Source organism: Suncus etruscus, chromosome 14 (genome assembly GCF_024139225.1).
Source record: "Suncus etruscus isolate mSunEtr1 chromosome 14, mSunEtr1.pri.cur, whole genome shotgun sequence".
In the NCBI taxonomy this organism is placed as follows: domain Eukaryota; kingdom Metazoa; phylum Chordata; class Mammalia; order Eulipotyphla; family Soricidae; genus Suncus; species Suncus etruscus.
In genome coordinates this window covers 85,775,400-85,798,247 of record NC_064861.1, presented here as the reverse complement: position 1 = coordinate 85,798,247, position 22,848 = coordinate 85,775,400, and the positions used below count along the sequence as shown (strand labels likewise).

General features: G+C 39.9%; 1 protein-coding gene across 1 annotated transcript in view; it reads left to right on the top strand.

Moving 5' to 3' along the window:
* LOC126028134 (cytochrome P450 2B11-like) overlaps nt 1-22,848 on the top strand; it is a 260,434-nt gene that overhangs the window by 80,456 nt on the left and 157,130 nt on the right. The gene's annotated exons all lie outside the window — the stretch shown is intronic.

Below are 22,848 nucleotides of genomic sequence, written 5' to 3'. Positions count from 1 at the left end.
AATTCTTTCTCTCAATGACAATGGACTAAATGCACTAGTTAAGAGACACAGAGTGGCTAAATGGATAAAAAAAACCTCAATCCAACCTTCTGCTGCCTACAAGAAATGCACCTGAATAGTCAGAACAAACATACACTCAAAATAAAAGGCTGGAGGAAAATCATCCAAGCAAACAACACCCATAAAAAAGCTGGAGTGGCCATACTAATATCAGATGATGCAAACTTTATACTCAGAAAGTTGCAAGGAACAAAGATGGACATTTTGTACTAATCAAGGGATATATGTACAGCAGAAAGAAACCACTCTCCTAAACATATATGCACCCAATGAGGGACCAGCAAAGTATTTAATACAATTGTTGACAAATCTGAAAAAGGATATCAATAACAACACAATAATTGTGAGGGACCTCAACATGGCTTTGTCAACACTTGATAGGTCAACCAGACTGAAATCCAACAAGAATATACTAGACCTGAGAAGAGAAATGGAAGAAGGAGGCCAAGTATATATATATGACACTCCACCCCCAGAAATCTGGAACACATTTTTCTCCAATGTACATGGGACATTCTTCAGGATAGACTACATGCTGGCACATAAAACATACCTCCATAATATCAAGAGGATAGAAATTTTGCAGGCTACCTTCGCTGACCATAAGACTCTGAGATTATATGTGAACTCCAAAGGGACACAGAAGAAAAACTTTAACACCTGGAAGTTAAACAGCCTCATACTGAATAACCAGTGGGTCCAAGATGAAATCAAAGAGGAAATCAAAAATTTCCTGAAACAAATGATAATAAAGACACAAACTATCAGAACTTATGGGACACAGCAAAAGCGGTACTGAGAGGAAAATTTATAGTTTTGCAAGTACACATCAGGAAGGAAGAAGGAGCCTACCTGACGTAGCTCATAGATTTAGAAAGTACTCAACAAAAGGATCCAAAAATAGGGAGACAGAAGGAAATAACAAAGCTGAGAGCAGAAGTCAACAAAGTGGAATCCCAAAAAACAATCCGAAAGATCAACAAAAGCAGAAGTTGGTTCTTCAAAAAAAAAAAAAAAATAAACAAGATTGATAGACCATTAGCAAAACTAACAAAGAGAGAGAAACTTGATAACTCGAATTAGAACTAAAAAAGGGGAGATCACTACCAATATGGCAGAGATTCAAAGGGTAATCATAAACTACTTTGAGAAACTCTATGCCACTAAAAATGAGAACCTGGAAGAAATTGATAAATTCTTGGACTCTTATAACCTTCCACGGTTGAATAAAGAGGATGTAGTGTATCTAAACACCCCCATCACTACTGATGAAATTGAAACGGTAATCAAATGTCTGCCCCAAACAAAAGCCCAGGCCCAGATGGATTCACTAATGAATTATTTGAAACCTTTCAAGAGGAAATACTGCCAATCTTATGAAATAAAAAAAAATGGGAACACTTTCAAATAGCTTTTATGAAGCCAACATCACCTTGAGCTCCCATATGATCTCATATGATCCAGCTATACCACTCTTAGGGATATACTCTAGTTACACAAAAATACAATACAAAAATCCATTCCTTACACCTTTGTTCATTGCAGCACTATTTACCAAAGCCAGACTATGGAAACAACTAATATGCCCTTCAACAAATGAATGGCTATAGAAACTGTGGTACATACACACAATGGAATATTATGCAGCTGCCAGGAGAGATGAAGTCATGAAATTTTCCTATACATGGATGTACATGGAATCTATTATGCTGAGTGAAATAAGTCAGAGGGAGAGAGAAAGAGGCAGAATAGTCTCACTCATCTATGGGTCTTAAGAAAAATGAAAGACATTTTTAACAGTATATCAGAGACAAGAGAGATGAGGGCTGGAATTTCCAGGTCACTTCATGAATCTCACCACAAAGAGTGATGGTGTAGTTAGAGAAATAACTACATTGAGAACTATCCTAACAATGAGAATGAACGAGGGATGTAGAAAGCCTGTCTAGAGTACAGGCAGGGGTGGATGGGGTGGAGGGAGATTTGGGAAATTGGTGATGGGAATGTTCCACTGGTGAAGAGGGGTGTTCGTTACATGACTTAAACCCAACCATAATCATGTTTGTAATCAAGGTGTTTAAATAAAAATATCAACTAAAAAAACAGCAACAACAAATCCACCATTTCTGTGGTCTAATTTCCTTGTCTTCATTACTTCCCATCTGCAAAGTTACTATCTCTCTTGCTACTTGGTCTATCAAAGGCTGTCTATTTTTTATTTGGCTTCTTATTGTTGAGTCATAACCAAGGGGAGTAGCCAGCACCCATTTTCTATACTCAGAACAGCAGACAACACTCTGTAGATTACCAGGAAATTGTGGTCCCTTCTGTCCTTGTGGGTGAGGGTGGGGTGCTGGAAGGAGGCCAGGGAACTAAGGCCCTGTAGATTATCAACAGAGGTAACTCATAGGCATAAACATCATCACCTTATTTTTAAAATTTATTGAGTCTATTGTGAATTACAAGTCTTTCACAGTTGTATTTTAGGCCATATAGTGACAGCAAATTAGTACTGTTTCCACCTCCAATGCTGATCTCTCTCCATTATAGTTCCCCACATGCATCCTATACCTTCACCCCTAGTTCCCAGAACTACCAGTGTAACAGGTCCTTTTTGTGTTTAGCCTGTTATAGTTTGGGTTTCTTGATTCTGTGGTCATTGACTTTGGCTTGAGTATTTAGATCTAACCATTCTTTTTACTCAATGCTCCTGAGAACACTTGACCCCTGGGTCCCATCCACTTTTCTTTTCTTTTCTTTTCTCATTTTGTAGAAAGACATAGAAATATGAGTCAGAACAAAATGATTGAAGTTCTAAGGTTCTATGAAAAAGGTGGGAGCCAATTTAGGATTTTTTTACTTTCAGCAGGTTTGAGATTTGTGGCCTGAATTCCACCTGCAAACATACTCCTTCTTTTTATTTTATTTTATTTTATTTTATTTTATTTTATTTTATTTAAACACCTTGATTACATACATGATTGTGTTATTGGGTTTTCAGTCATGTAAAGAACACCACCCATCACCAGTGCAACATTCCCATCACCAATGTCCCAAGTCTCCCTCCTCCCCACCCGACCCCCGCCTGTACTCCAAACAGGCTCTCCATTTCCCTCATACATTCTCATTATTAGGAAAAAACATACTCTTTCTTTGTCAACTGAAATAGATACAGGTTCTGGGGGTTAGGATGTGAACATACTTTTGTGGGGGTATAATTTTCATCACGTTATCTGCCCATAGAAGTAAAGAGCCCTTATACCTTCATTGGTCAGAAAATGTTAATTCTAGGCCAGATATATCACAATGGGAAGGGCATTTGCCTTGTGTGCAGTTGATTCATATTCAATCCACTTCATATGGTTCTCTGGGGCCCCTAGGAGTGATCCCTGAGCACAGAACCAGGAATGATCCCAGGAGAACATTCAGATGTGACCCAAATGCCCCCTAAATCAATGTTATATGATCCAGTGAAACATCTATAAAATTGTAGAATCTGAATATGTGGAAATTAATAAACAGATTCTAAGATTAAAATAGAATTATAACACTTCAAAGACATGAGTTTAAAAAGGAAGAAATGTTGGAGGACAACAGTATCAGATATGTTGAGTTGCAAATTCTCAATACTGAAGACAGTTTGCTATTGGGGTGAAGGTTTACAAAAAACTAGAAGAGTCCAAATCTTAGTTGTACAGCTGATTTTTTATGCAGCTGCAGATTCATTTCGCTGGAGAAAAATATTTTTAGTAAATAGTGCTGAAGACTGGTGTGGAAGACAGAGGAAGGAAGCCAAGAAGGAAAGGCTGCCAACAGTCCAACACTGATATTTTAGCATCCCTTTCTGCATTTCTATTCTAAAGAATTATATATATATCTCAATTTGGGGAAGAGACTTGGAAGTCAACAATGCTCAGGATAAAAGAATTCATAATCGAATTAGAGGTTGATTTTTCTATGAGATGAGAATACAAAAATACACAGAGGGTTCAATAATCCCACATATGATTTTGGAGATTGGCTAGTTACTAAACTTTGAACAAAGTGCTGAAGGTTGCCATTGTTAGGAAACAAAAAATAATAATCTGTGGGAGTAGACCTTCAGCAATAAAACTTTTGCACTTTGTGTGGGAAAGAAGCCACAGGAACTGTGGTGATTGCAGTTTGAACAAAGTTATTAAACTAAAACTTTGGGTTGCTCACTCCAGGAAAGGGCCATAGCTTCAGGGGGTAAAGGTTCCTGTGTAGGTGGGCCACTTATGTGGCCACAAGTTAATCTCTCACCAGCATAAACTACCCTGAGACTTCCTGTGGTAGTGGGGAAGACTACAATGACTTAGGAAAGAAGCAGCCCGAGACTGCAAATTTGTACTGACATAAATTTGGTATCTGTTCCATAAAAGGACACTTTGCTCTCCATACCTATCATCTCACTGTCAAGTAGACTAAAACTTGGATTTTAGAGGGCACAATTGCTATAGCACAGTTTGTAGGGTGTTCTGCCTTGCATGCGTTCATTCTGGGTCAATCCCTGACACCCAATATATTCCCTGTAGCCTACAAAAAGTGATCCCTGTTGTAGAGCCAGATGTAAGCTCTTAGCACAGCTGTGAGAGGCCTAAAACAACAACAACAACAGCAACAAATTGGACTATGGACTTAAATGAAAGATCTTAAATGGTGATATTTCTAGATGGCTGGCAAAAATATTCATGAGCTTGGAGCAATATTTTGTAAATACTTTAATAGTGTGTAATACATTAAATATCTTATTTATAAGTTATACTTCAAAAATTAATTGAACAACTTACACTTAAGAGTTAAAAAAGTTTGCCCTTTTAAATATTACTCAAGGAAAGGGAGATGGAGACATTGGTGATATGAATGTTGCACTGGTGAAGAGGTATGTTCTTTTTATGACTACAAACATGTTTTAATCATGATGCTTAAATAGATATTATCATTATTATTATAATTGTTGTTGTTGTTTTGGGTCACACCTGGCAGTGCCTCAGGGGTCATTCCTTGGTTCTGATCTTAGAAAAATGTTTCTGGCAGGGCTCATGGGACCATATGAAATGTTGGGAATTGACATCAGGTGACTGTTTTGGGGTTGGATTCATTGCAAGGTAAACACTCTACATGCTATGTTAAAACTATGGCCTTAAAAGATATTATTATTTTTTTTATTTCTGACAAAAAGTCATATCTAGAATAAAGAACATTTCAGTGCCAGTAAGAAGGAAATAAGAACCAAGAAGCAAGCAACAAATAAATTGACCAGACACTTCAACAAAAGTGACACATATAAGTCATTTCCTGACTTAACATCACTGGTCTTTATGAAAGCTCAATGTAACATGACAACATGACTCTTATCAGAATGGCTTAAATTAAATAGCAAATGAATAATCTACTATGCACCCACACGTGCAGAAAAATAAGTTAAGATAGATGTGTTTGAATAGAGGAGATATCAGAGTAGCTACTAGGAAAAGTTCCTGGGTGTTGGAAGGGAGGTAGCAGGCTGACTTGAAGTGAACTAGTTCATAGAACCAGCTGGGGGCTCTTAGAGATATACCAGCCTGGAAAACTGCCTGAACATTTCTAAACCTGTCTTCTAACATGTGGATACAGCAGAAAATACCTTCAGACAGAACCAGTGTCCTAATCCTCTGAAAAGTTCTAGAAAAGATCCTAAAACCCCATCTTTGAAAAGTCTTTCTTGGGGAGTAAACAAGAATATCTCCCTTTGTCCTTGCTCCCCAGATCTCATTTTCTTTAAACATAATTTTTTAATTTAAAGCATTATGATTTTAAATTTTATTGATATATATATATATATATATATATATATATATATATATATATATATATATATATATTTACTTTTGGGTCACGTCCAGCAGCACTCAGGAATTACTCTTGGCTCTGTGCTCAGAAATCACTCCTGACAGGCACGGGGGACCATATGGGATGCTGGGATTTGAATCATCATTGTCCTGAATCAGCTGAGTGCAAGGCAAATACCCTACCGCCGTGCTATTTCTTGGCCCATTATATTGGGTTTTAGACATACAATGTTTCAGGACCAATCCCACTTTTGTATTAAATATTAATTATACAGTCCTTTGTGGTGTATGGAGTTGTCCTGGTGCCTGCACCTCCTTTCAGACTGGTGGGTCTGTAGGTTCAGGATAATGGGAAGGAAATGACCCACAGCCAGTTAGTAGAAGTCAGGAGACATGAAGCTTTATTATAAGGCCCTAACTCCCATGTGCATATCTCACATGGCTTCTAAGCTAAACAGCCTCTGCATTCATACTGTCTCAGATCTCTCTACCCCTGCTGTGTCTCCTTCCTGCCCCTTCTCCTGCTGAGCCTCTCTTTCATTCCTCCCCCAGACCTTAATTAGCAACACAGATCCCTCCCAGTAGTGGGAGGGTCTCCCTTGCCAGGTGAGATAGGCAGAAATTTGAGGGGGGAGGGTAAAATCTCTAAGTTCTTTGAAAAAAGAAATGACAAGGTTACAAAACTTTAGTTTTCCTGACCTCCACCAGCCAAAGTCTAGAACACTAGTATTCCATAGTAACAAAGTTTAAAGTGTATAATTAAAACATCAGTCTTTCCATAAACAGAACTTTTCTGAAAAATACACCTATAGTTTAAAATTCTTTTTTTTTTTTTAATTTTTATTTTGACCGTATTGGCTTACATATCTTTCACAGTAGTAATTTTAGGTAACACATTTAACATTGAATCAGGGGAATTCCCATCACCAAATTTATGTTCCCCCCCTCCCATTCCCATCCTGCATCCCCATATCCCCCACCCCACCCCCTGTCCCCAGGGCTGCTTGAATAAGTGGTTTCCTCTGTCTCTAGCTTACTACTTAGTGATCATATATCTGTTTGGTCCTGGTACCCTCCTTTGTTTCCCCCTCTATTTGAGAGGGGGAACGAGATAGTTTGAGTTATGTGGTTTTGTTGTGAAGGAAAGAAAAGCAACAGTATGGGAGTAAAAAATCCAATAAACTGAAAATGGGCAGAGTCCTTCTAGACTCTAGAGAAGTGGTCCTCAAACTAGGGCTAGCGGGCCACATATTGTATTTGTATCTGTTTTTGTTTCTTTATTGCAAAATAAGATCTATGCAGTGTGCATAAGAATTCCTTCATAAGTTTTGTTTTTTACTATAGTCAGACCCTCCAATGGTCCTGAGGGACAGTGAACTGGCTCCTGTTAAAAAGTTTGAGGGACCCCTGCTAGAGGCTTTCAACCTCAGTTTGAGAGAGGATAGGAAAAAGTTAATTGAAACACCACCACAGTACAAAAAGAAATATCAAATAAAATATCCAGAGAGCACTACAACAACAAAGACAAGCACCACACAATAGTCTCAGTTCTGAAATAAAACCATGCTGGAGTGCAAAAAGAAAGATAAAGATAAAATAAAATAAAATTGGAGACATCAACGTCATTATCTACACCAAAACAACAAAGTCAATAAAATAAAAAAATAAACATATAAGTAAATTAAAGGATTATTCTGCGCTTTTTTCCCCTGCATAGGCACAGTAACTATTGGGAGCATTAGAGGAGGAATTTCCCTTGGCTTAGGAGAAAACAGGTTTCTCACACCATTGAAGTATATTGTCATGGGATTAACTATAGACTCCTTGCATGATCATTTACTCTCCCCTCGGTGCTTTTGTGGTAGATGGAAGACTTCTGCTTTGTCGTGGGTGGTAAAATCAGACCTCTTTATCAAAAGATCTTGGTGTCTGTACAGGTCAAGGAGCGAAGTTTATGATGAAGTCTTTCTTTGTGGTTCTAGCAGTTCTGTTTCTTCAGTGTCCATTTAAAATCCATCTTCTGCAGTTGGTATTCTTGGTTATTACGCTGCTCCTAGGTTGGAGCCTGAGATAGAGTCTTTTATTATGTTTCCAGAAGACCTGTTCAGTTGCGATTGTCTGGGTCAGACCTCTGGAATTAGAGATCTTGTTTGTTGTACAGATTGTAGACCAAAACCTAGGCTAGAGCTTTTTTTTGTTGTTGGTTCCGGGATGCGTACTCTCCAGTCATGGTTGTAACAACCAGTCATCTGTAGATAGCAATGTTGGCTTTTGCACAGATCAAAGGGTAAAAAGTCATCTGATTTTGTCTTATTGTTGGCTGGTGAGGTAGGACAATCTGCTCTTAGATCAAGTTGTTCCCATTTTCTCATTGTTAGGATATCATATCAAAACTGGCACAGTTGGGTGCCCAGAGCATGCATCAAGGATGCCCCGGAGGGGATTTGGCTCCTGGAGCTGTTGTGGAGAACTGTGTCATTTCTATGTCTGGGATTCAGGAATCAAGGTTGGACGATCGGTGTCTAATTCCCTGGGGTCTACATTGAGTCCACATGACATATTTTCAAGATGGGAGATGCCCTTGTGTTGTAAAAAAGTATGAGTTCTTACAGGGCTTCCTGCATTGCCCTTTAATGGTGAGGTGAAACGAGAGGACGCTCCACAGCCTGACTTCAATGTAGGATATGCAGATTCCAGGATCTTTAATACAGAAACATGATACCAACAACAGGAGACTGTGTGAAAAGTGTGTTGGCACTATGTCCTTGGATTGGAACGATCTAACTTGCCTGGAGCCTAGAGTTGGTCTTATGCCAGGAAACTTCAGGGGTAGGGTCTCTTTGTATTTAGGCCAAGTTATTCCTTTCCATGCCTCTCATATTTTGGTGGGCCTAGTGCAAAACAACAATTGCCACTCTAACACCGTTTTTACTGTGCTCTTTTGACTCTAATCCTTAAAAAAAGCCCACTTAATAATTTGAGGTTAACTTAAGCTAATATGCATGTACATAGGAAATGTAAAAATTACTATGCCTCTAATGTTTAAGGAGTTACGTAAGTTTTATGGCTTTAGATTGCCTTGTGTGCTGTTAAGAAATATTATAATGTGTTAACAATCTGGGGACTTGATGGATTCTGTTTTATTTATCTTAATGTTCTTTGGCTGAAAGTTCAAAGTTAAGATATCAGCAAGGGGACTTTCTTCTGAGAATTATGTTATGGGTGATTGTCCTTCCACTATAACTTTAACCTTGTCCTTTTTCTTTGCATCTTTGTTCTCATGATTTAAAAAAAATGTGGAGCGATCTGCCCTGCAAAAAAAAAAAAAAAAAGTATGAGTTCTTATCACCTAGGAAGATAAGAGCTTGTTTTTATACATTAGATTTCCCATTTTTAAATATGCTTTTCACAAAGAAGTGGTGCTACATTATATTGCTGGTGGATTTGGAGGTGGAAAGAGAAGAAAACAGAACACTACAAAACTAAAATATATATGTTCACATATATATTAAAAGAAAAAAGATTTTTTAAAAATTAAAATAAAAAAAGTTAATTAAAGGAACAAAGTGATGCAGGAGGATTACATTTGGGGAAAAAACAGTGTTAAGATGTAGTGTTTATATAGGTCTTATATACTTATGATGAAAGTATAGGCTTCCCATTTGTCTTTGGTGTTTTCCTTGTGGGGTGTGGGCTCCAGGGCGTCTGGATGCCTTTTCATCACTCCCCCTGGCCTTCTTAAGATTGACAAAAGATTTGAGGCAGGAAGGTAGAGTTCTTGCAGTGGGGATCCTTTTGGCACTAAGTTCAATATCAAGCCACAGTCCACTTTAGGGAGAGGTGATAAAGAGGGCCAAATTAGTTTAAAATTCTTAATGCTATTTAACCAAGCACTTTTATACTAGAACACCCTTAATTCCTTTCATTTACTTCCCTAAACAAAATTACAAGAACATTTATATAGAAAATACACTTTGAAAACAGGCTACTACATTAATATACACTGTTGTGTATGTAAACATTTCAATAGGATTATTATGTTACTGACCCTCCCCTAGGGTGTGACCTGGCATTCTGCTCCCACTCTAGGGTGGTATCTGATTCTGCTCCCACCATTGCGTGGTACCTGATCCCACCATTGAGTGGTACCTGATTCTGGGGTATAAAAGCAAGGGTTGGTGGAAGGCGAGGGGCTTTTTTTTCTGGGGCTGATTCTGGGGCCTTTTGGCTTCTGCCTCTTCCACAGAATAAAAGCTGTTTTCTTCAGAAGCCTGACTGCCTCTTAGCGTTCTTTCCACCGCATTCACCTCAGAACCGCCGGCTGAACAGGGTAACAGATGCGTGGTCCGAGGTGAAGGAGAAAGGCCTCATCCTCCATCCCTCCTTCAGTCAACCCCATCAAGGGCAGTGTTACAACAATACACCATATACTTTATGTAACTAGGGAAATGTTAATTAATGAATTAAGAAAAACTATAAAACACATATGAACCAGCAAGACAATGACAACGGATTAAGAGATAACCTTTAACAGTTCAAATGAAGGAGGTTTTTTTTAAAAAAAAATTATCTGTTGTTGGGCTTTTCTGGGATGAACTTTCTCTCTTTTTATATTTTTTCTATCACCATCACCAAGTTTGTTTAGACGTGAATAAGCTGTGGGTGACTAGGGTGTACAGGCTACCACGTGGCTTTGGTTCCATGGAACCCCTGCCAGCAGTACCTTGGGCCCTGCATGGAGCCATTACTACTGCCCTGTGGTTCCACTTGCCTGGTCAGGTGCTCCCCTGCTGCAGCTGCTGCTGCTGCCACCTGCCCGCAGAACCTCGGGCCCACAGATGGTCCCAGGCTGGAGCCTCACGCGGTCCCACTTGCCTGCTAGCAGGAAGGGAGCATTCCATTGAATCTTGCTGAGAAAGTGGTAAGCTGCCTCTTGCTACTGCCGCTGCAGCAGCCTCTTGCAATTACCGCTGTGGCCGTGCGTCTGGGAGTTTACAGCAAAGTGATCTTAACCTGAAAGTCCATTAGTTCCAAAGCCGGAATCCATGTCAGGAGCTGAAGGTCATCATTCAGATGTCAGTCCGCTATCAATCATTTTTTCCCAGTCAGTGGCTTCTATAAGTCTCTGCAAATTGGGGGTCTGAGGCCCTTGGAAAAACATTTTTTTTTGTAGAAAAAAAGTCGGGTGTCTGGGCTTTTGGGGAGCTGCTCCAAGCTTTCAGCCACTTCCTTTCCAAAACTGCCCACTCTGCTACCAGAAGGGGCCTCCACCTTGTTTAGGAAAGGTGCCACAGGGTTCGAAACTTTTGGACTCACTCCAGCTAAATAGGAGCCAAAATTAAACACAAGAACAGGAATCTCACCATTATTGATATGGTCTTCTTGGGTTCAGGATTCAAATCCATGTTTGTAGCACCCACTTTCTTCCTACAAAGGACATATTAAACAAAGGTGGAAATTTACGTGTAAAAATAAGCTTTTATCTACGAGGGATAAACTCATACTTTTTTTACAACACAGGGACATCTCACCACTCTGAACATATTGTCATGTGGAACCAACTTAGACTCCAAGGGAACTAGAAGACACGACCATACTCAGCCCTTGACTCCGGATCCCAGACATAGAAATGACAGAGTTTTCCACAACAGCTCCAAGAATCAAATCCCATCCAGTGGCATTCATAATGCTGCTTCTGATTGTCCAACACTTGTCCAGTTCTAGACTTGATAACCTGACAACGAGGAAAATGGAAGCAACTTGAGCTAAGAGCAAGTTGTCTTTTCTCATTCAGCCAATGATAAGACAAAATCAGAAAACATGTCACCACTTTGATCTGTGCAAAAGCCAAGATCACTATATACAGATGACTGGGTTGTTATAAACAGGACTGGACAGTATGCATCCCGAGAACCAACAACAACAGCAACATCAACAACATCAACAACAGCAACAAAAAGCTCTAGCCTAGCTTTGGTCTATAATCTGTTTCAACAAACAAGATCTCCAATTCCAGAGGTCTGACTGAGACAACCACAGACTGAACAGGGTCTTCTGGAAACAGGAACAAAAGACTTTATCCAGGCTCCCATCCTAGGAGCAACATAATGGACCAATACCACCAACTACAGAAAATGAATTAAAATGGCACTGACGAAGCAGAACTGCTAGAACCACAAAGAAAGACTTATTCATAAGCTCCATTCCTTGAGCTGCACAGTCACCAAGATTTCTAGATACATAGGTCTGATGTTACCATCCAAGATGAAGCAGAAGTCTTCCATACACTACAAAAGCACCGAGGGGAGAGTAAAGATTATGCAAGAAGTCTATAGTTAATCCCATGACAGTATACTTCAGGGGTGGAGAAAACCTGTAGGTTCTAGGCCAAGGGAATTCCCTCTATAATATCCCCAATAGTTACCATGCCTATACATGGGGAAAAAAAAAAAACACAAAATAACCTTTTTTTCCCACATATTTATTTATTGATGGATCGATTTTTTTTTTTTTGGTTTTTGGGCCACACCCGTTTGACGCTCAGGGGTTACTCCTGGCTATGCACTCAGAAATTGCCCCTGGCTTGGGGGGACCATATGGGATGCCGGGGGATCGCACTGCGGTCCGTCCTATGCTAGCGCTTGCAAGGCAGACACCTTACCTCTAGCGCCACCTTCCCAGCCCCTGGATTGATTTTTTTGACGTCTTTATTTTGGTGTAGATATTGAAGTTGATGTCTCCAGTTTTATTTTATTTTATTTCATCTTATCTTTCTCTTTCTTTTTGCACTCCAGCATGATTTGATTTCCAAACTGAGACTATTGTGTGGTGCTTGTCTTTATTGCTGTAGTGCTCGCTGGATATTTAAAATTGATATTTCTTTCTGTAATTGGTTGTGGTGTTTTAATTATCTTTTTCATGTCCTCTCTCAACTGAGGTTGAAAGCCTCTAGAAGGACTCCATCCATTTCAGCATATTTGATTTCTTTTATTTTATTTTTTTCTTATTTTGTACCCCATTCAATTGCTTTTATTTCCTTCAGACAAAACCACATAACTCGATTTATCTCTCTCTGCCTCTTAAATAGAGGGGGAAACAAGGGAGGGTACCAGGATCAAACAAATATATGATCACTAATAGTAAGCTAGACAAAGTGGGGACCACCTACTCTAGCAGCCCATTGGGGATGGTGGGGTATAGGGGTTGCAGAAAGGGACCATGGAATGGGGGAAGGACAAATTTGGTGATGGGTATTTCCCTGATTCAATGTTAATATGTACCTAAAGTACTACTATGAAAGCTATGTAAGCCATTATGTTCAAAATAAAAATTAAAAAAAAGATAAAGAAATCCATGTTTGGGCCCCAGTATGTTGTATTAAATATTAATCCTTGTATTAAATATTTGTCCTTGGTGGTGCATGAAGTCGTCCTGGCACCTACACTCCCTTTCAGCCTGGCAGGACTGTAGGTTCAGGATAAAAGTAAGGAAATGTCCCACAGCCAGTCAGTAGAAGTCAGGCAACTTGAAGCTTTATTATAAGGCCCTAAACCCCATGTACATATCTCACATGGCTTCTAAGCTAAACAGCCTCTGAATTCATCCTGTTTCTGATCTCTCTCCCTTTGCTGCGTCTCCATGCCCCTTCCGCTGAGCCTCTCTTTTATCCCTCCCCAGGCCTTAATTAGCAATCCATGTTGCCACAAGTTGCATGATGGCAACTTACAGCTATGTAGTATACCATTGTGTATATGTGCCACATCTTCATGATACATTTATCTGCTGTTGGTGACATCAAGGTTGATTCCAACTCCTAGATATTGTACCGAGTTGTTGTGATGGAATAGCTGTGTGCATACATTCTTTTGGATGAAGTGATTTCTATCCTGGGTATAGATTACCCAAAAGTGGTATTGTTTGGTACATATGGCAGTTTGATTTTTAGGTTACTGAGAAACCTCCAAACTGTTTTCCATAGGGTTTGGGGTCAAGCTATCTACCGAGGAGTAGATTATGAGCTCCTTTCATCACCCACATCCCAGCCAACTACAAGTTGTTTCCCACTATATTGATTATGTGTCTTTCTTTCCCTCACTGGTGTAGAGATGATATCTCATTGCCATTTTGATTTGGGATTTCTCTAATCATAAGTGATGATCATTTTTTTCATGTGTCTGTTGGCCATCTGGTTGGTCTTTCTCAGAGTTTTCTTTATTCATTTTTTCAGTGTAATTTTATGGGGTGTAGATGTTGTGGGATTAACCTTTATGAGGTACTTTTTACCTAGATATCCTAGATTAATTTAAAGGACAGCCCTTTATGAGTACTTTATATTCTAGATATTAATCTGTTATCTGATGTGTTGAGTAAAAGTATTTTCCTCCCACTCTGTCAGTTGTCCTTTTGATTTTAGCCCATGTTACTTTTGCCATGGCAGAAACTTTTTAGTTTGATGTAGTTCCATTTATTCAGATTGGATTCTGTCGCCCTTAGCCATTGGCATCACATTGCTGATGACTCCTTTAATATTGTTGGGTATTGTAACTGGCTATTTTGTTTTGATGTATTGACCTTGGAGGTCTGTCTTTGTTCCAGAACCATGTGGTTTTGATCGCTATGGTGCCTTGTAGTACACACTTTCAATGTTAGGTAATAAGATACTATCGCAGTTTCTTTCTTTTCTTTCCTTCCTCTTCCTTCCTTCCTTCCTTCCTTCCTTCCTTTCCTTCCTTCCTTCCCTTCCTTCCTTCTTCCTTCCTTCCTTCCTTTCCTTCCTTCCTTCTTCCTTTCCTTCCTTCCTTCTTCCTTTCCTTCCTCCTTCTTCCTTTCCTTCCTTCCTTCTTCCTTTCCTTCCTTCCTTCTTCCTTTCCTTCCTTCCTTCTTCCTTTCCTTACCTTCCTTCCTTCCTTTCCTTTCCTTCCTTCCTTCCTTTCCTTTCCTTCCTTCCTTCCTTCCTTTCCTTTCCTTCCTTCCTTTCCTTTCCTTCCTTCCTTTCCTTCCTTCCTTTCCTTCCTTCCTTCCTTTCCTTCCTTCCTTCCTTCCCTTCCTTTCCTTCCTTCCTTTCCTTCCTTGCTTCCTTTCCTTCCTTCCTTGCTTCCTTTCCTTCCTTCCTTCCTTTCCTTCCTTCCTTCCTTTCCTCCTCCTTCCTTCTTTTCCTTCCTTCCATTCCTTTCCTTCCTTCCTTCCTTCCTTTCCTTCCTTCCTTCCTTTCCTTCCTTGCTTCCTTTCCTTCCTTGCTTCCTTTCCTTCCTTCCTTCCTTCCTTTCCTTCCTTCCTTCCTTTCCTTCCTTCCTTCCTTTCCTTCCTTGCTTCCTTTCCTTCCTTTCTTCCTTCCTTCCTTCCTTTCCTTCCTTTCCTTCCTTCCTTCCTTTCCTTCCTTCCTTCCTTTCCTTCCTCCTTCCTTTCCTTCCTTCCTTCCTTTCCTTCCTTTCCTTCCTTCCTTCCTTTCCTTCCTTCCTTCCTTTCCTCCTTCCTTCCTTCCCTTCCTTCCTTCTTTCCTTCCTCCCTTCCTTCCTCTTTCCTTCCTTTTTTTCCTTCCTTTTTTCCTTCCTTCCTTCCTTCCTCCTCCCTTTTCCTTCCTTCCTATCCTCTCCTCCTCCTCCCTTTCTTCCTTCCTCCCTTCCTCCCTCCCTCTCTCTCTCTTTCTCTCTTTCTTTCTTTCTTTTCTTTCTCTTTATCTTTCTTCTTTCTTTCTTTCTTTCTTTCTTTCTTTTCTTTCTTTCTTTCTTTCTCTTTTTTCTTTCTTTCTTTTTTCTTTCTTTCTTTCTTTCTTTCTTTCTTTCTTTCTTTCTTCTCTCTCTCTCTTTCTTTCTTTCTTTCTTTTTTCTTTCTTTCTTTCTTTCTTTCTTTCTTTCTTTCTTTCTCTTTCTTTCTTTCTTTCTTTCTTTCTTCTTTCTTCTTTTCTTTCTTTCTTTCTTTCTTTCTTTCTTTCTTTTTCTCTTTCTTTCTTTCTTCTTTCCTTCCTTCCTTCCTTCCTTCCTTCCTTCCTTTTCCTTCCTTCCTTTTCCTTCCTTTTCCTCCCTTTTTCCTTTCCTTTTTCATTTCCTTTTTTTCTTTCCTTTCCTTTTCCTTTTTCCTTCCTTTCCTTTTTCCTTTTTCCTTTCCTTTTCCTTTTTTCCTTTCCTTTCCTTTCCTTTTTCCTTTTTTTTTTTCCTTTTTCCTTTTTCCTTTTTTTCCTTTTTCCTTTTTTCTTTTTCCTTTTTTCTTTTTTCCTTTTTCCCTTTTTTTTTTTTCCTTTTTTCTTTTTTCCTTTTTTCCTTTTTCCTTTTCCTTTTTTTCCTTTTTTCCTTTTTTTTTTTTCCTTTTTCTTTTCCTTTTTTCCTTTTTTTTTTCTTTTTCCTTTTTTCCTTTTTTTCTTTTTCCTTTTTTCCCTTTTTCCTTTTTCCTTTTTCCCTTTTTCCTTTTTCCTTTTTTCCCCTTTTTTCCTTTTTTCTTTTGTTCCCTTTTTCCTTTTTCCCCCCCTTTTTTCCTTTTTTTCCCCTTTTTTCATTTTTTTTTCCCTTTCCCTTTTCTTTTTTCCCCTTTTTCCTTTTTCCTTTTTTTCCCTTTTTCCTTTTCCTTTGTTTTTTTCCCTTTTTCTTTTCCTTTTTTTCCCTTTTTCCTCTTTCCTTTGTTTTTTCCCTTTTTCCTTTTTCCTTTGTTTTTTTCCTTTTTCCTTTTCCTTTTTTCCCCTTTTTCCTTTTTTCCCCCTTTTCCTTTCCTTTCTCCTTTTTCCTTTTTTTCCTTTCTCCTTTTTCCTTGTTTTCCTTTCTCCTTTTTCCTTTTTTTCCTTCTCCTTTTTGCTTTTTTTCATTTCTCCGTTTCCTTTTTTTTCCTTTCTCCCTTTTCCTTTTTTTCCTTTCTCCTTTTTCCTTTTTTCTTTTCCTTTCTCCTTTTTTCCTTTTTTCTTTTCCTTTCTCCTTTTTCCTTTTTTTTCCTTTTCTTCTCCTTTTTCCTTTTTTCTTTTCCTTTCTCCTTTTTTTTCCTTTTTTCTTTTCCTTTCTCCTTTCTCCTTTCTCCTTTTTCCTTTCTCCTTTCTCCTTTCTCCTTTTTCCTTTCTCCATTCTCCTTTTTCCTTTTTCCTTTCTCCTTTTTCCTTTTTCCTTTCTCCTTTTTCCTTTCCTTTCCTTTCTCCTTTCCCCTTTCCTTTCCTTTCCTTTCTCCTTTCCCCTTTCCTTTCCTTTCTCCTTTCCCCTTTCCTTTCCTTTTCCTTTCCTTTTCCTTTCCTTTCCTTTCCTTTCGTTTCCTTTCCTTTCGTTTCCTTTCATTTTTCCTTTCCTTTCCTTTCTCCTTTCCCCTTTCCTTTCCTTTCCTTTCCTTTCCTTTCTCCTTTCCCCTTTCCTTTCCTTTCCTTTCTACTTTCCCCTTTCCTTTCCTTTCCTTTCTCCTTTCCCCTTTCCTTTCCTTACTTTCTTTTCTCCTTTCCCCTTTCCTTTCCTTTCCTTTCTCCTTTCCCCTTTCCTTTCCTTTCTCCTTTCCCCTTTCCTTTCCTTTCTCCTTTCCCCTTTCCTTTCCTTTCTCCTTTCCCCTTTCCTTTTCTTTCTCCTTTCCCCTTTCCTTTTCTTTCTCCTTTCCCCTTTCCTTTCCTTTCTCCTTTCCCCTTTCCTTCCCTTTTCCTTCCCTTTTTCCTTCCCTTTTTTCCTTTCCTTTCCCCTTTCCTTCCCTTTTTCCTTTCCTTTCCCCTTTCCTTCCCTTTTTCCTTTCCTTTCCCCTTCCCTTCCCTTCTCTTTCCTTCCCTTCCCTTCCCTTCCCTTTCCTTTCCTTCCCTTCCCTTCTCTTTCCTTCCCTTCCCTTCCCTTTCCTTTCCTTTTTCTTTCCTTCCCTTCCCCTTCCCTTCATCCTTTTTCTTCCCTTCCCTTTTTCCTTCCCTTCATCCTTTTTCCTTTCCTTTTTCCTTTCCTTTCCTTTCTTTTTTCCTTTCCTTTCTTTTTTCCTTTCCTTTCCTTTTTTCCTTTCCTTTACTTTTTTCCTTTCCTTTCCTTTTTCCTTTCCTTTCTTTTTCCTTTCCTTTCCTTTTTTCCTTTCCTTTCATTTTTCCCTTTCCTTTCCTTTTTCCCTTTCCTTTCCTTTTCCCTTTCCTTTCCTTTTTTCCTTTCCTTTCCTTTTTTCCTTTCCTTTCCTTTTTTCCTTTACTTTCATTTTTGCCGTGCCTTTCCTTTTTTCCTTTCCTTTCCTTTTTTCCTTTCCTTTCCTTTTTTCCTTTCCTTTCCTTTTTTCCTTTCCTTTCCCCTTTTTCCTTTCCTTTCCTTTTTTCCTTTCCTTTTCCTTTCTTTCCCTTTCCTTTCCTTTTTTCCTTTCCTTTTTTTTCCTTTCCTTTCCTTTCCTTTCCTTTCCTTTTCCTTTCCTTTCCTTTCCTTTCCTTTCCTTTCCTTTCTTTTCTTTCCTTCCCTTCCCTTCCCTTTTCCCTTTTCCCTTTCTTCCCTATTCCCTTTCTTCCCTTTCCCTTTCTTCCCTTTCCCCTTCTTCCCTTTCCCCTTCCCTTCCCTTTCCCCTTCCCTTCCCTTTCCCCTTCCCTTTCCTTTCCCCTTCCCTTCCCTTTCCCCTTCCCTTCCCTTTCCCTTTCCCCTTCCCTTCCCTTTCCCTTCCCTTCCCTTTCCTTTCCCTTCCCTTCCCTTTCCCCTTCCCTTCCCTTTCCCCTTCCCTTCCCTTTCCCCTTCCCTTCCCTTTCCCCTTCCCTTCCCTTTCCCCTTCCCTTCCCTTTCCCCTTCCCTTCCCTTTCCCCTTCCCTTCCCTTCCCTTCCCTTTTCCCTTCCCTTCCCTTCCCTTTTCCCTTCCCTTCCCTTTTCCCTTCCCTTCCCTTCCCTTTTCCCTTCCCCTTCCCTTCCCCTTTTCTCTTCCCTTCCCTTCCCTTTTCCCTTCCCTTCCCTTTTCCCTTCCCTTCCCTTCCCTTTTCACTTCCCTTCCCTCCCCTCCCCTCCCCTCCCCTCCCCTCCCCTTCCCTTCCCTTCCCTCCCCTCCCCTCCCCTTCCCTTCCCTTTTCTTCCCTTCCCTTCCCTCCCCTTCCCTTCCCTTCCCTTTTCTTCCCTCCCCTCCCTCCCCTCCCCTCCTCCTCCCTCCCCTCCCCTCTCCTTTCCCTTCCCCTTCCCCTTCTTCCCCTTCCCCTTCTTCCCCTTCCCCTTCTTCCCCTTCCCCTTCTTCCCCTTCCCCTTCTTCCCCTTCCCCTTCTTCCCCTTCCCCTTCTTCCCCTTCCCCTTCTTCCCCTTCCCCTTCTTCCCCTTCCCCTTCTTCCCTTCCCCTTCTTCCCCTTCCCTTCTTCCCCTTCCCTCCTTCCCTCCTTCCCCTCCTTCTCCCTCCCTCCCCCTCCTTCCCTCCCTCCCTCCTTCCTCTTCCCTCCTTCCTTCCTTCCTTCCTTCCTTCCTTCCTTCCTTCCTTCCTTCCTTCCTTCCTTCCTTCCTTCCTTCCTTCCTTCCTTCTTTCTTTCTCTCTTTCTTTCTTTCTTTCTTTCTTTCTTTCTTCTTTCTTCTTTCTTTCTTTCTTTCTTTCTTCTTTCTTTCTTTCTTTTCTTTCTTCTTTCTTTCTTTCTTTCTTTCTTTCTTTTCTTTCTTTCTTTCTTTCTTTTCTTTCTTTCTTTCTTTCTTTCTTTCTTTCTTTTTCTTTCTTTCTTTCTTCTTTCTTTCTTTCTTTCTTTTTTTCTTTCTTTTCTTTCTTTCTTTCTTTCTTTCTTCTTTCTTTCTTTCTTCTTTCTTTCTTTCTTTCTTTCTTTCTTTCTTTCTTCTCTCTCTCTCTCTCTCTCTTTCTTTCTTTCTTTTTCTTTTCTTTCTTTTTTCTTTCTTTCTTTCTTTCTTTCTTTCTTTCTTTCTTTCTTTCTTCTTTCTTCTTTCTTTCTTCTTTCTTTCTTTCTTTCTTTCTTTCTTTCTTTTTCTTTTTGTATGATTTTGGCTATCTGGGATCTTTTACAGTTCCACACAAACTTTATAATTGATTGTTTTAAGTCCTTGTAGAATTTTATTTGACTTTGAGTCGGGATTGCATTGAAGCTACTGTATATACTCAAGTCTAAGCTGAGCTTTTTCTGGCACAAAATTTGTGTTGAAAAACCCAAACCCGGCTTTTATTTAGGTCATACAGGTTATTTGATTCGGAGTGTGCTCACCGAATCAAATGCACGTCGTCTCCAGTCGTCTTCTGCTGTTTGCTGGAGGGTGCAATGCTTTAGCTCAGGCCACAAGTCACGGCTGAGTTGACGTGGTTAGTGGCTCAACTGAACTATATGCCACTGAACTATGTAATTCACAATATTCAATGGCACATTTAATTATGTGAAAAATCCATATAAGGCTGTAAAATTATGTAAATAAATGTTTATAAAACCTGAATCCTTATAATCAGGGGTTTTAGAGTATAAGGATTCAGGATTTTTAACCATTTATTTACAATACATTACTGTCTAAAATGGTATATATGTATGTACATATAATTTCTGAAATTGACCAGTGGCTGCTGCATTTTCCACCTTGGGTTATACTCAAGTCACTAAATCTTCCCAGTTTTCAGGGTAAAATTAGGGGGGGCAGTTTATAGTCAGGTCAGCTTATACTTGAGTATATAGGTATATAGTAATTTGGGTAATATGGTCATTTTGATAACTTTGATTCTTTCGATTCATGAGCATGGAATGTTTTTTACATTTTCTTAGGTCTTCTTCAATTTCTTTTTTTTTTTTTTTTTTTTTTTTTGGTTTTTGGGTCACACCCCGCAGTGCTCAGGGATTATTCCTGGCTCCAGGCTCAGAAATTGCTCCTGGCAGGCACGGGGGACCATATGGGATGCCGGGATTCGAACCGATGACCTCCTTCATGAAAGGCAAACGCCTTACCTCCATGCTATCTCTCCGGCCCCTTCAATTTCTTTCTTAAATATTTTGAATTGATGTAAGTCTATTACCTCTTTTGTTAAGTTGTATACCTGCATTATTTTTTGTTTTGTTTTTGGACCATACCCAGCAGTGCTCAGGTGTCACTCCTGGCTCCACGTCCAGAAATTGTCCCTGGCAAGCACAGGGGACCACAGGGGATGCCGAGATTTGAACCAATGACCCTCCACATGAAAGGCAAATGCCTTACCTCCATGCTATCTTTCTGGCCCCTATAACTGCACTTTCAACTCATTGGGGAAGTTCTTTTCACTTTAGAGAAACTCCTACCACCATTTTCTGTCCCTTGTGGATTTTCACCTATGAATCATGTGGCTTTGAGGTCAGGAAACACCCCAGATACAAATAGGTGTAGTGCCAGAGACACATCAATTTTCTTGTAGAGATACACACACAAGTACACCTACAGGAATCTTCATTCAGGCTGATTTTATGGTAGCAGTTGTTCCCCGTATTAATTTGTTTGACTTCACTATAGTTCTTTGAGGTAGATCCAGTCCTTCTCTGGTTTGACAAAAGGAACATCAGGTGGTAAGTCAGATATGAGCATCCATCGGTGGAAGTACCCATATGTCCACGTCCAACCAGAGGTGGGTTCACAAATTGTATCGTCAATAATTATTCTTTTTTTCATCAATAATTATTCTAAAAGAAGCTACAAATGCTGTCAGAGATTGCACCTGATTTTAGAAGTTAGGATTCCCTTTAGTCTAATTGGAATTGCAGCTAGAGATCAACCCCAGGTGAATCTTTTGCAATGGGCACAGGTGTCTGTGCATTCAGATGAGAAGGACAGAGCATGTGTGACTAACTGCCCATACCAGTGACCTTCTGTGCCCACAGTGAAGTGTCTTTTTCTTGAAGAAGGCATCAACTTCACAGAATTATTCCTCTTCTTCGCCATTATCCTGCAGAACTTTATTCTGGCTACTAACAGGGGACCCCAAGGACAATGACCTCACTCTCATGGAGTGTGGCTTTATCAAATTGCCCCAATATACAAGATTCACTTCCTGCCTTACTGAGGAGACTGAGGGAAGGGGCCCGTAGAATGCTGGTCATCCTATTTGTTTTAAGTCAGAAGTTCAACATGGATCTCATGGACTAAAATGAATAAATCAACTAGATTGATAACCTTTGTGAGATCATAAGGTTATGGAGGAGAGTCTATTTTCTTGCCTTTACAGCTACTTGAGAATTTTACATTTCTTCACTTGTTATCCCCCTCTTATTTAAAGCTAGCAATATTGAATCTCTCTGGCTAGTCTTTCACAGCACTATTTCCCTTGGATCCATTTCTTCTGCCTCCTCTCCCCATTACTTTGAAGGATGTAGGGATCACATTGCACCAGCCTAGATAATTTAATCTACTATTCCACTCTGACATTCTATAATTCTATCTAAAACTTAATCCTGCTTTGTCATATGACCTAAAATAGGCATTTGTTTGGGGAATTAGAATGTGCACCCTTTTCTTGTTGGAGTACATTGTTCTGCCTACCACATTCTCTGCCCAGTGAAGAGCCATTCTGTTTTCAACTAGGCATAAAACTCTTATGAAAAAGATGTCAATTCCAAACCAAACCAACTTATTGCATCCTGTGAGAAGCTCTATAGCAGGGGTGGCGAAAAAGTTTGACACAAAGAACCAAAATGTTAAACTATGAGAGTCAGAGAGCCACACCACGCAGTGACCTGCCAAAACAAACACTCACACAAAAGCATATAATTTTAACAATAATAAACACATATTGCATTTTGCCATTTTGAGTGAGGGTCAAATTCCTGCAGTGATGGTGAGGGTGTGCTGCGTCCTCCACACTAAGAACTAACTGCAAAATGGGACCCAGCATGTGACACACGGGTCCCCCGCTCGCTGGCCCGTGCAGTTGTTTCCGAGGGATGGGAGACGGGATGACGCAGCCTGGGGGCGGGACTACGCGCTCGGAGATCTCTCATCAGAGATCTCTCCTCAGAGGTCCCTCCTCAGAAGCAGCATAACAAAATCCAAACTTGGCAAAGAGTCACAGTATACAAAATAATGATAAGAGGCAAAGAGCCGCATTCATTTTGGCCGGGAGCCGC